This window comes from Ptychodera flava, chromosome 18 (assembly GCF_041260155.1).
Source record: "Ptychodera flava strain L36383 chromosome 18, AS_Pfla_20210202, whole genome shotgun sequence".
NCBI classification, from domain to species: domain Eukaryota; kingdom Metazoa; phylum Hemichordata; class Enteropneusta; family Ptychoderidae; genus Ptychodera; species Ptychodera flava.
Genome location: NC_091945.1, coordinates 33,783,780 through 33,793,770, shown reverse-complemented (window position 1 = coordinate 33,793,770; position 9,991 = coordinate 33,783,780). Strand labels below are relative to the sequence as shown.

At 37.5% G+C, this 9,991-nt stretch overlaps 1 protein-coding gene across 1 annotated transcript in view; it reads right to left on the bottom strand.

Moving 5' to 3' along the window:
• Positions 1-7,270: 7,270 nt before the first annotated feature.
• The window catches only part of LOC139117446 (uncharacterized), a 42,349-nt gene continuing 39,628 nt past the window's right edge, over positions 7,271-9,991 (bottom strand). Inside the window, exon 15 of the mRNA XM_070680564.1 lies at positions 7,271-9,377. The gene's annotated coding sequence lies outside the window, so the exon portion shown is untranslated. The remainder of the gene's footprint in view (positions 9,378-9,991) is intronic.

Below are 9,991 nucleotides of genomic sequence, written 5' to 3'. Positions count from 1 at the left end.
GTGTGTGAAGTAAATAGGCTTAAGCTATTATGTATGCAAATTTTAACCGTTTTGAGTATTTGAATTTATTCAACTGGAACGAAAGTTTCAACTTTTCGTCCACCGACGGGTTGTCTAACAGCCGATGGAGGCGACGAACTGTTCAAAATTCTCGATGAGTGGGACAGTTCTAGCGCTATCGAACAGGCAAGTAAATGGTCACCTTCTAAGTAATTTGCAGTCGCCATATGAGTAAGGGCCTGGACAGAATTACCCAGGGGGAGGGCTTTTGTTTTTCAAAGTCTTAGTCGATGAAAAATTGTGGACCTCCCCTAAGTTCTCGCACGAAGATAGTGACCCTCCTCTATTTTCTCGCACGAAAAATAGTGACCCTCCCAAACTTCGTTCATGAAAATGGACAGTAATGGCTTTCTGTATTAGGAATCTTTTTGAATTCTGTGTACCAGATTCATTCAGTTTATCGACTTTTAGCTATGTTTGATCATAAGATGTTTGGTCATAAGATTTTGTTATATTTTATGAAAATTTCCATGCAAAAAATTTAGTGAACCCTCCCCTAAACAGCTGCACGATAAATGATGATCCTACCCCAATCGCACAGCCCCCTTGTTAATTTTGTCAGGGCCCTAAGCTGATTAATCGGTCTAAATATTACTGGACAATTGCTGAATGGAAACGTTGGTCTCATAATCCAAAATCCGTAAATCATTGTCAAAATCTCACAGTAATGCGATACTGGAGGAAAAATTTCTATTTTACCTCAACTAGTTATACACCTGGCCCTTATTTTTGTTGTGTGGGTTTTTGGCGACGTTTTCTTGGTTCTCTCTGTGGCATCTCCGCTAGGCGACTGATGCCGTATGTTGTGGGTTCGAACCCGATTGAAAACTAGCCGTATATTTTAAACACATTTGAAGATTAGAAATCTTTTCATACTGAATACAGAATTCTTCAATATTCTTCTTCAATAATCTAATCTTCAATATGTTTCGACAATTTTCAACGTTTGACTTCCTGAGTTAGAGTTAAGTGGTCTGAGTTTCCATCAGTTGTCGACGGATGTGCTTAATAACAATCCACATTTCCCCTTTGGCCCCTGTAGTCTGTCAGGGTCTGATCTATTTGTGTTCACCGATGCAAGTGCCAAAGACAGTAACAGAACAGATGAAGTAATTGAGTTGGGTCAGGCCCGAGATATAGAGGCCAATTATCTGCTTACCGGTATTTGCGCTCGTCGTCGCCGATCTGCTGATTGTCAGTCTGGCAGTAATCTTTCTGTCACAAACGATTAAGAACTTCAAAACGCAAATATTCGCTTATGTTTTATGTTGACAGAATGTATGCATTCGCTGACATACAATTTTCTCATTATTTTAGGAGAAAGGCGTATGCTAAGGCTGTGTTGACCATAAATGGGGAGGGGCTGGAGGATTTTATTAATACCCGTTTATTATTTCAACCCTACACCGTAAGAAATTGGACTGTGTGATCAGAGCATTTCCTCAATTTCATTTTCCCGTTTTGATCTTGCATTGTCATCATCTTTGTCATGATCATTGTTATTGTCATCATCCTCATCAGCTTTGTTTTACTTTTGGGCGTGACTGATTATTTCTCCCATGTCAGTGAAACTGATAATAGCAGGTTTTTCATTTGTTTGTTTTTCTCTCAACCAGCAAATACCATGTCCACGACAAGTGGTAGATTTCGTACGAGGCGTAGTTTGGACGCTTACCAAAAGGTTTCCACTGCGACAGGTGGAGTCGTTCTCAAAGTTAACAAAGAAGAGCTATTAGAAAATAATTCTTTCGTTAACATAGTGCAGCCAGCGTAGAAACGGGCAGGACACCTGGCTACTCTCGATTTTCTGTGAATGAGAATTATGATCTCATCAAATATTTATTTATCTATTGATTTATTCATTTACCCCTTAACTTATCTGCCCCTTCACTAAGATTCCTAACTGAATATCATCGGGTAATAATGGCTATTATGCAAACTGTAGATCAAGGGCGGCTAGCTTGCAGAGTTGTTGAGCGAGCGAGTACTACTTTTGACCGACAATATTTCACTTTTATTCCTTACTGTACGGTATTCCACTCTGTGTTCTTTTCATGTGCTACGAATGTTGCTTGGCCGTGGTTGGAAGTGCAGTAGATTATCAATGTTCCATGTTAGTCAGGCCAAGGAGAATTTCAAGAAATATATCTTTTGCATTATTTGTGAGAGATTGCTGAACGCATTTCATATCGGATATCTTATGTATTTTTCAAAGGTTTGCTGCAATATTAGCTCATAAGATGTGAAACTTATAACTACTGTTTATCAGACAAAATTAGGATTAATAAGGGTTTTTCAATACGAATTTAAATAATGTGAAAAGTTGCTCCTGTCTCATTAGTGACCGTGGATGATTCAAACATGCCTGAGTCCTTGTGATGTACTAACTTCAATTTGTTTGGCTTCTTGCATTACTGTCTGTCAAACAGTATATTTTTTGAAAAATATTAGTTCCAAAAAAACAATAGAAATAGCTTTGTTACGATTCCATACATTATGCATCGTTTACATTGAAAATGACAACAGGGGCTATATCGGCTACCAGATTACGCAGGCAAACCAGTTTCGGTTGTGATGGAGGATTTGTCTTTCCTTGACGTTGTAGCTCAACTCAACGATTATCAAGTCTTCCTCAGATTTTCTGGACACCCCAGTTTTAGCCTAGGGTTTTTAGATCTTGCTCCTTGCATGTCAGATTAATGACAGGCGTTTCGAGCTCTGAGCAGTCTACTAACCCAGAGAAAGCATGGTGAAAACAACAGCTATAGTTTGGTCTGCCGAATCAGCCGGTTGTCTTTAAATTTAAGGAAGGCGGGGACGCAGTCACTTTGCTTGTCGCTAATGCTATCCTGGGTACACCTTTCCCTAGGGAAGGAGTTTGCCCATTGTTTTGGGGGCATTTCACTCATGCAGTGACGATATATTCTGTCATACCTACAATTTGGTTCTAGGGAGTTCCTATTTTTCTCATTCTGGTACCCAGTCATAGACATCAGAAAAGAACTTTCCACATACTCCTGGCTCTCTTCCTCCGGGTGTTCTGTTGGGATGGTATGCTGGTACCACTAACTTACCTATGTTTCCCTGTCTTTTATGTTTTTCTGGTAAGCCTGACCAATAATTAGAGGTGCCTCTGTTCAGTATGTGGAATGTTTGGTTTGCAATGTAGCTTTCCGAAATTTCGGCGGAGATAAGCTCGATGTCTTTATGTTGTCAACCTTTAGAGATGTGTCTACCTTTGAACAGTTATGTGTATTTTTGTTGTGTTTGTGAGTCTCGTTTCTTTCCCTGATGGATATGGCCTTGTGTTCCTGTCAATCGTCTTTTTTCTCAGATGGTTAAAATTCTCAACTAATGGCTGAAGTTAGTCAAATGCAGAGTATCTGACACACGTTCAATTCATTCTGTGCCTAAATGTACTCTGAATATGGGCAGTTATTTTGGAAACATAAAAAATACAAGTTCTTTTGTATTGAGGTAAGTTTTTAATGCTTTGGAGATGTTATTGGCAGAAAACAGGCATTCGAAACATTAGACTTTGTGAAAGGGGACTAGTTCAAATTAAGCTAATGTAAGTCAGGTACAACAGACGAGAATAGAGAATGGACTGAGTCATTAAATAATAATTTAAGTCTGCTTCATGACATCATGTATCATATCTGATATAATCTTTATGCACCATTCCCTTTTGTCAGTATCATTCACTGTAGCCTGACATCCCGATTTATGTTGTATTGATATGACTTGCATTATAAAAAATTCCCATCGTATTAGTGGTAATTCTACTGAAAATGATGTATCGAATAGTTGTGTCAAGTAACAAAGCAAATACGATAAAAATAGTTTGGTTTCTGACTTCAGTCTGATGATTTGAAAATCGTATGATACGCTTGTCTTCTAGTACGCCGTTTAGTACGACTCTGCTATGTAAAGAATATAATCGCATGATTAAAATAGAAACACTTAGCAATGTTATACTCGCGCAGCAAATAATGTTATTTTATTCTTTTCTCAGGCAAATACTATATTTTTAAGGTAGCTTTCCGCCTTTGCGACGACCTCTTTTCAAACGTGAAGTTTGCCATCAAGTTGTGTATTTCTACCCAAGTATTATATATCACCTGAAAGCTATTTCTATGAATTTTTTTTGTTTGATCAAGAAAATTAATGGGCGATGAATTTTTATGAAGATTTTAGTGAAAGTGTAAAGAAATTGGGTAAACTGACGTAAAAAAGTTTAAGTCAGAGTGGAAGGGGGCTATTGTCTAGGTGTCAACGAGTAATTGCACTTCAGAATACTTGCTACAAAACCGTGTCTCAGATTTTTGAAAAAAGCCTTAGTTTTTTTGCAGTGATGAATCAAATTTTATCAACTGATTAGTCCCATAATTCCATGTAATTAAGCAGCGATAAGTCGACTCTATTGAGCTTAATTAAAAAACTGAGACACGGTTCAGAGACAACCTATTCGACAAACATCGATCTCTGAAAATCCGGTGGACTTCCGTTCACGCGTTCACGAGTTAGACTCTTTTGAGCGTGCTGCAAAGTGACAAAATGCCGAACTGAGAAAAGGGCGATTTAGTAAATTGGTTCGGTTTTGCTTTATGAATGGCCATAAACAATTTACTCGACAGATAAAACACCAAAATAAGATAGTGCCATCAACGTTTTAGCCAAAACAGTATTTTCACTCCTTGAAATTAGTGTTAACGGTTAAAATAAAGCTAAAAAGAGCATTTTTCGGGAGCGACGTCCCCTCTCAGAACACAATTTACACAGTGGCCGATGACTGAATAAACTTGAGGAGTGCCCAGGAAGGTATTATGCATAATTATGACGGATCAGCTGTGAGATGTAGACAGAGTATTAACTGTTTGACCTAACTGTCGGGACTGCTGCGGCATCTCGCGCACAAGCGTAAATATAATGTCATTTTATGTCAGCTTTCGATCTCGGAAAGGGTTAATAGCCTCGGAAGGTTCTGATTGAGCGATCCCGATAATGAGTGACATAGCGAATTGAAAAACGGTTGACACCCCAACTAAAAGAACCTGTATTTAGGCCTATATGTAGATATAGTTTGGCAGTGTCTGTGATCATGAGGGTAAAAAAGACCTCCATGCTGTGATTCGGTCAGCTGCTATTTTTTCGAATTTCAGGCGCCTTGAAAACAGATACACCCACTACTCAACTTCGAGCGTTCCTAAGACAATAGTTTGCCTTCGCTCTCTACGACATTTCTGAGGTGAAGACCGTTTCTTGAGTCATTTTGGCTGACATAGTCAAATGCAAGTCAGCGGCAACAATGTCAAGGCAGAGAATTTGAGAAAACGTGAACATTAAGACAAGAACGTCATATTATCGAGGGCTGTCCCAAACTGTGTCATCGGTATCGTTACAAATGCTGTCAACGGTGATCGGCCATGGGCGTTAAAGTTGGCTGTAGTATGATCCTTTGTCTGACATTGTCAGGCTATCTTTTACACTCGTGGACATCGGTGCGGTTGTTTGGACTTTCGATGACCCCTTTTTCGTTTTCTTTCTTTCACGATGCTGTTTCTGTCGACGTCTCTGCCTTGGATACTGAACATGTACGGGTACGTCGCGGTATACATGTATTCGCCATCGCTATGTGGCCTCCAGTGGAACGTACTGTTTATGTATACGGGACGGCCGGAGCTTCTCCAACCACTTCTCCGGTGCTTTTTCAAACGTGCAAAAGTGTCTCAAATAAACATTTGGTATGTGGCAAAGCTACTAAAAATCCATGGCTTGCCGACACGACTCGTCTGACTCGGATTACGCTGGCAAGATAGTCTTATGATTCTGATCAAAACTACTGTCTGCCCCGATGATCATTGAAACACGGTCTCTCCACGTCACAAAACGTCATACGCGTCAATGGGCGGGCGATCTCTGACAAGCGAACTTGACCGTGACTTTTTATCACTTTTATTTGATAATAACTACAGGTCCTGCCATTACTCATGCTGTAGATTGTAACACTCTATATATGCTGCTATTTGTGATCCGTACTAACCTGAAATAAAATCGTCAACAATGTCACCCCTATGAGAAAAACGTACGATCACAGTCGTGGATAGAGGGACTGTGGTACGATCCACCGTTCTGTTCTGCGCCTGATCGCTACGCATACACACGCGTACGATCAGTGACGATGATCTTGACACACGCAGTTACGGTAGGTGTCAATGGGATTTTCACAGCGGATGTTGTCCAAGTGCATGCGACAATACAGTGGCGCTGCCGCTTAGCTTAATCCCTTGCCAATCAAGACTTAGCGGTAGTCTCAAAACGCAAAAACGTGCATCTGTTCCTCTTGTAAATTTTTATCGCAAAATTTCAGCCAGAAACAGAAACTTTCAGACCATGATATTCTTCACACATGAAGATCAATATTATAGGAATACTTTTAAGGGAAAATACAAATTTTCTTTGTTTTCGACATAAAATACCCGGTAAATGTGGAAGATACCTTAAGGAATCTAAAGTCATCCTAATTTGCGTAAACTTACGGTTATGTATTTTATTTGTTGTGTACACTTTGCTAGGAGGTAGTGAAATCAGTTTAATTTCCTTAAGCGATATACAGATGCGGACATTTAATTTCAGAACTCCTTCATTTAGAACGAAAGATTTTCGACAGAGAAGTAAATCACACCGTCGATCTAATGTATTTAATATTTATGTAGTATTTGCTTAATAATTATTGATTTACATAATCACTCTTATTGAGTATGTTTATTCATCAAGTCAGTTATTAGTAGAATGTGTTACTTTTGCTTTCCAAAATTGAATTTCGCCACTAGGACATAATGACATAATGACGTACATTGAAATTTGTTTTAAATAAGCCAAAATTGTGTTTGCAAAGTTTCCTTTACATATGTTCTCATTTCATGGAACTCACAGAGTAATAGATTCAAATGTTGATTACACATCATAATTTCAAGTAAGACAAGGAGGTCGAAATGATTTTATAACTCGCAAGCAGAGAAAGGTCACTTAGAAGTATAGATCAACCATATGCGACAGTGTACGTTATTCCGTCTTTCATTACATCTCTACTGTATTGTTCAGTTGATTTGGTTTGTACACCACACAGCGATATTCAACATGATAACGGAGTGGGTGTGGGCTCGAGCATACAGGTCAAACCTGTTGTGTTAGATATTACCCTCCCCTATCCTACTGTCTAAAATGTGACCCTTCCCTCTCGCTCTATCCTATGTTCTAAAAACTGACCCCTGTCACTGTGTGGTGAGACATTTCGTACTACAATATACATATATACATGTCAATGTTGCAGACAGTGATTTTGATGTTTATTAATTGGATATTTTTAAAGTTTTCACTGTAATATTACTGACTATTCCCAGTAAACAGCAACATGTAAAACAATTATCAACACGAATTTACATATGATCATCGATGGTTTGAGAAGAAAACATCAGCATTGTGAGCAATATATTCGTTCGGATTTATCAAGCAAACGTTCACAACTTTTTATATTAAATATGTATACATGTAGACGTACTTCATTTGGATTGACGTTCTTGTGAAGAATCGTCGTGAAAAATATCTTATGTGTTCCAAGAAATACTGTAGTAGAACTGCAATGAATTGGGGGTCACTGTATAGAATTGCTGAGATCATAAAAGAACCTACTCGTAGTAAATATTCTACTTCAGTTTCGTTCCCGCGAAAGTTTCAGTTTTTCTGACAATAAAGAATGTGATGACCATAAACATGTGAATGGATATATATGTGCATAAAGGCGGAATTCACAATATTTTCTTCTTGTGTATTTTTACGTGAATAATTTTGATGCATGATAAATTGATTAGTAAAATGCCACTCGTTTATTCATATTTTAGTTTCTGAACTCAGCACTGTTTGAATGTTCATTGAAGGTTTACAATTTTACAGAAGAATACAAGTTACACCTATGAGGAAAATATGACTATAATCTGTCTACCGGATTAAATGCACTGCAAGAAAAAATATACACTGCAAGATCCGAGGTTCAAACTTTTTATAGACTACCCCTCGCTACGTATTTAACTGTTGCTTTTGACGATAAATCAAAGAAACTGAATGTACAAATGTTACAGAATGCTTTACAGAATATAAACGAACACCTCTGAAGCATTTAAACTTTCAATTTTAGCGTTAATTTAGCTTCGCTTCACGTAGCTACACTTGTTCTCATTTGCATACAACTTCCCACCTCGCTTCTTGAATTAGATGAGAAAAAAAGGGACTCGTGGCAAGAGTTGTATAATTAACACATAGCTAACAACTATATATAAATATATATATATTTATATAAATATATATATATATATATATATATATATATATATATATATATTATATATATATATTATTTTTGTGTGTATGTGTGTATATGTGTGTATGTATTGTTATATAGGTCATTCTCACCCACACTTGACCTGAGTGTAATTAGTCTAGAACATTCTGAAGGTCATGAATGACCTTCAATTCAATTAGTCGTGTTTATAACTTTCTAGAAGGTCAAGTTTACTACAATTGAAGGTATTTTTAAAACACTAATTAGCATATCAATAGAGGTTCTAGATTGTTCTTATATTCTCTGGATAGAATCCTTTTAGTGTTAATCGCTTGAAGGGATATAGTCGTCGGAACTGTGCTCAAAGGTCGTATAGGACCCATACGACCCATGGCAACAATGTATCCAAGGCACAATGGTGATTGGTGACAATTAAAATATGTCTGTCATAATCTATCATCGTATAATTTAAATGTTGCAGATATGATGATGAGGTGCATCTTGATATCGTCTACGAAATACATTGTTTGTAAACAAGAAACTTGCACAGGCGCAGTTCTGAAGATTATATCCCTTTAATTCACCGTTTTTTTCTGTCGTACGAGTATGTGACTTAGACCGACTTATCCTTGGTAAATCATTGCAGCATTGCTGAAGTGTAGATCTGCATATCGCGTTATTATTTGACTACAACTGTCAACACAAACTCAGTATCTTCATCATGAAAATAAAAAAAAAATAAGACAATTCAACTTTTGCTCAAATATAAAGATTATCTCACAAAGACCTAACATGTACCAAAGTTCTATGCAATTGATTTAAAAATACTGTTGTCGTCATGGTATAGCAATACCGCGATTTTAGGTAGTCGTGTGTGTTTTCTTCTACATCGTCGGTCGTGAAAGAGGGGTTTTCGTTTTGTTGTTCCGCATTATTTCTGTCACGCAATTTGCTTTTCTTCGAATTCTCTCTCGATCTTCTTTTTAAATTCGTGTTTATGGTCAGTGAAGAAAGAAGAAAACGATTATTTCAATATAACATTCATTTTAAGTAGGATCAACAACTAAATTTGAAAACTTTGAATTAATTTTATATTTCTCGCCATTTGTAACTACACAACTTCGGTATTTTAAAAGATATAGCACTGGAGTGGCACCCAATCGACACACTGTTTCCCACTGAATGACAGCATACAGTTAAAGTAAAGATCCAAAGTGTGCATGCACCTGATCGATCAGTTTATGCAAGCAGGCGGCTAATTGGAGTGAAACACGTGTATATCTTTTGCGCATACAGTTCCGTCCTACCGTATACACATTCACATGAACCAACATATTACGTACAATAGCAGAAACAGAACATGGGCCTTTAAACGTGTATAGACGTGTTACCAGCCGGTCACACATAAATGTATAACATTAAAACTTGCGAGATTCGTCAAAACGTTTAACAGTTTACAAGGTGCATTCAGATTACATTAAAATAAACTAGTAAAGAGCAACTTTTCCCCTTGTAACAATTTCTCTATTTTAACTATCTCTAAAGTAAAATATATGCGTGACTAAAATACTAATTTTGGGTCATTAGTTCTTC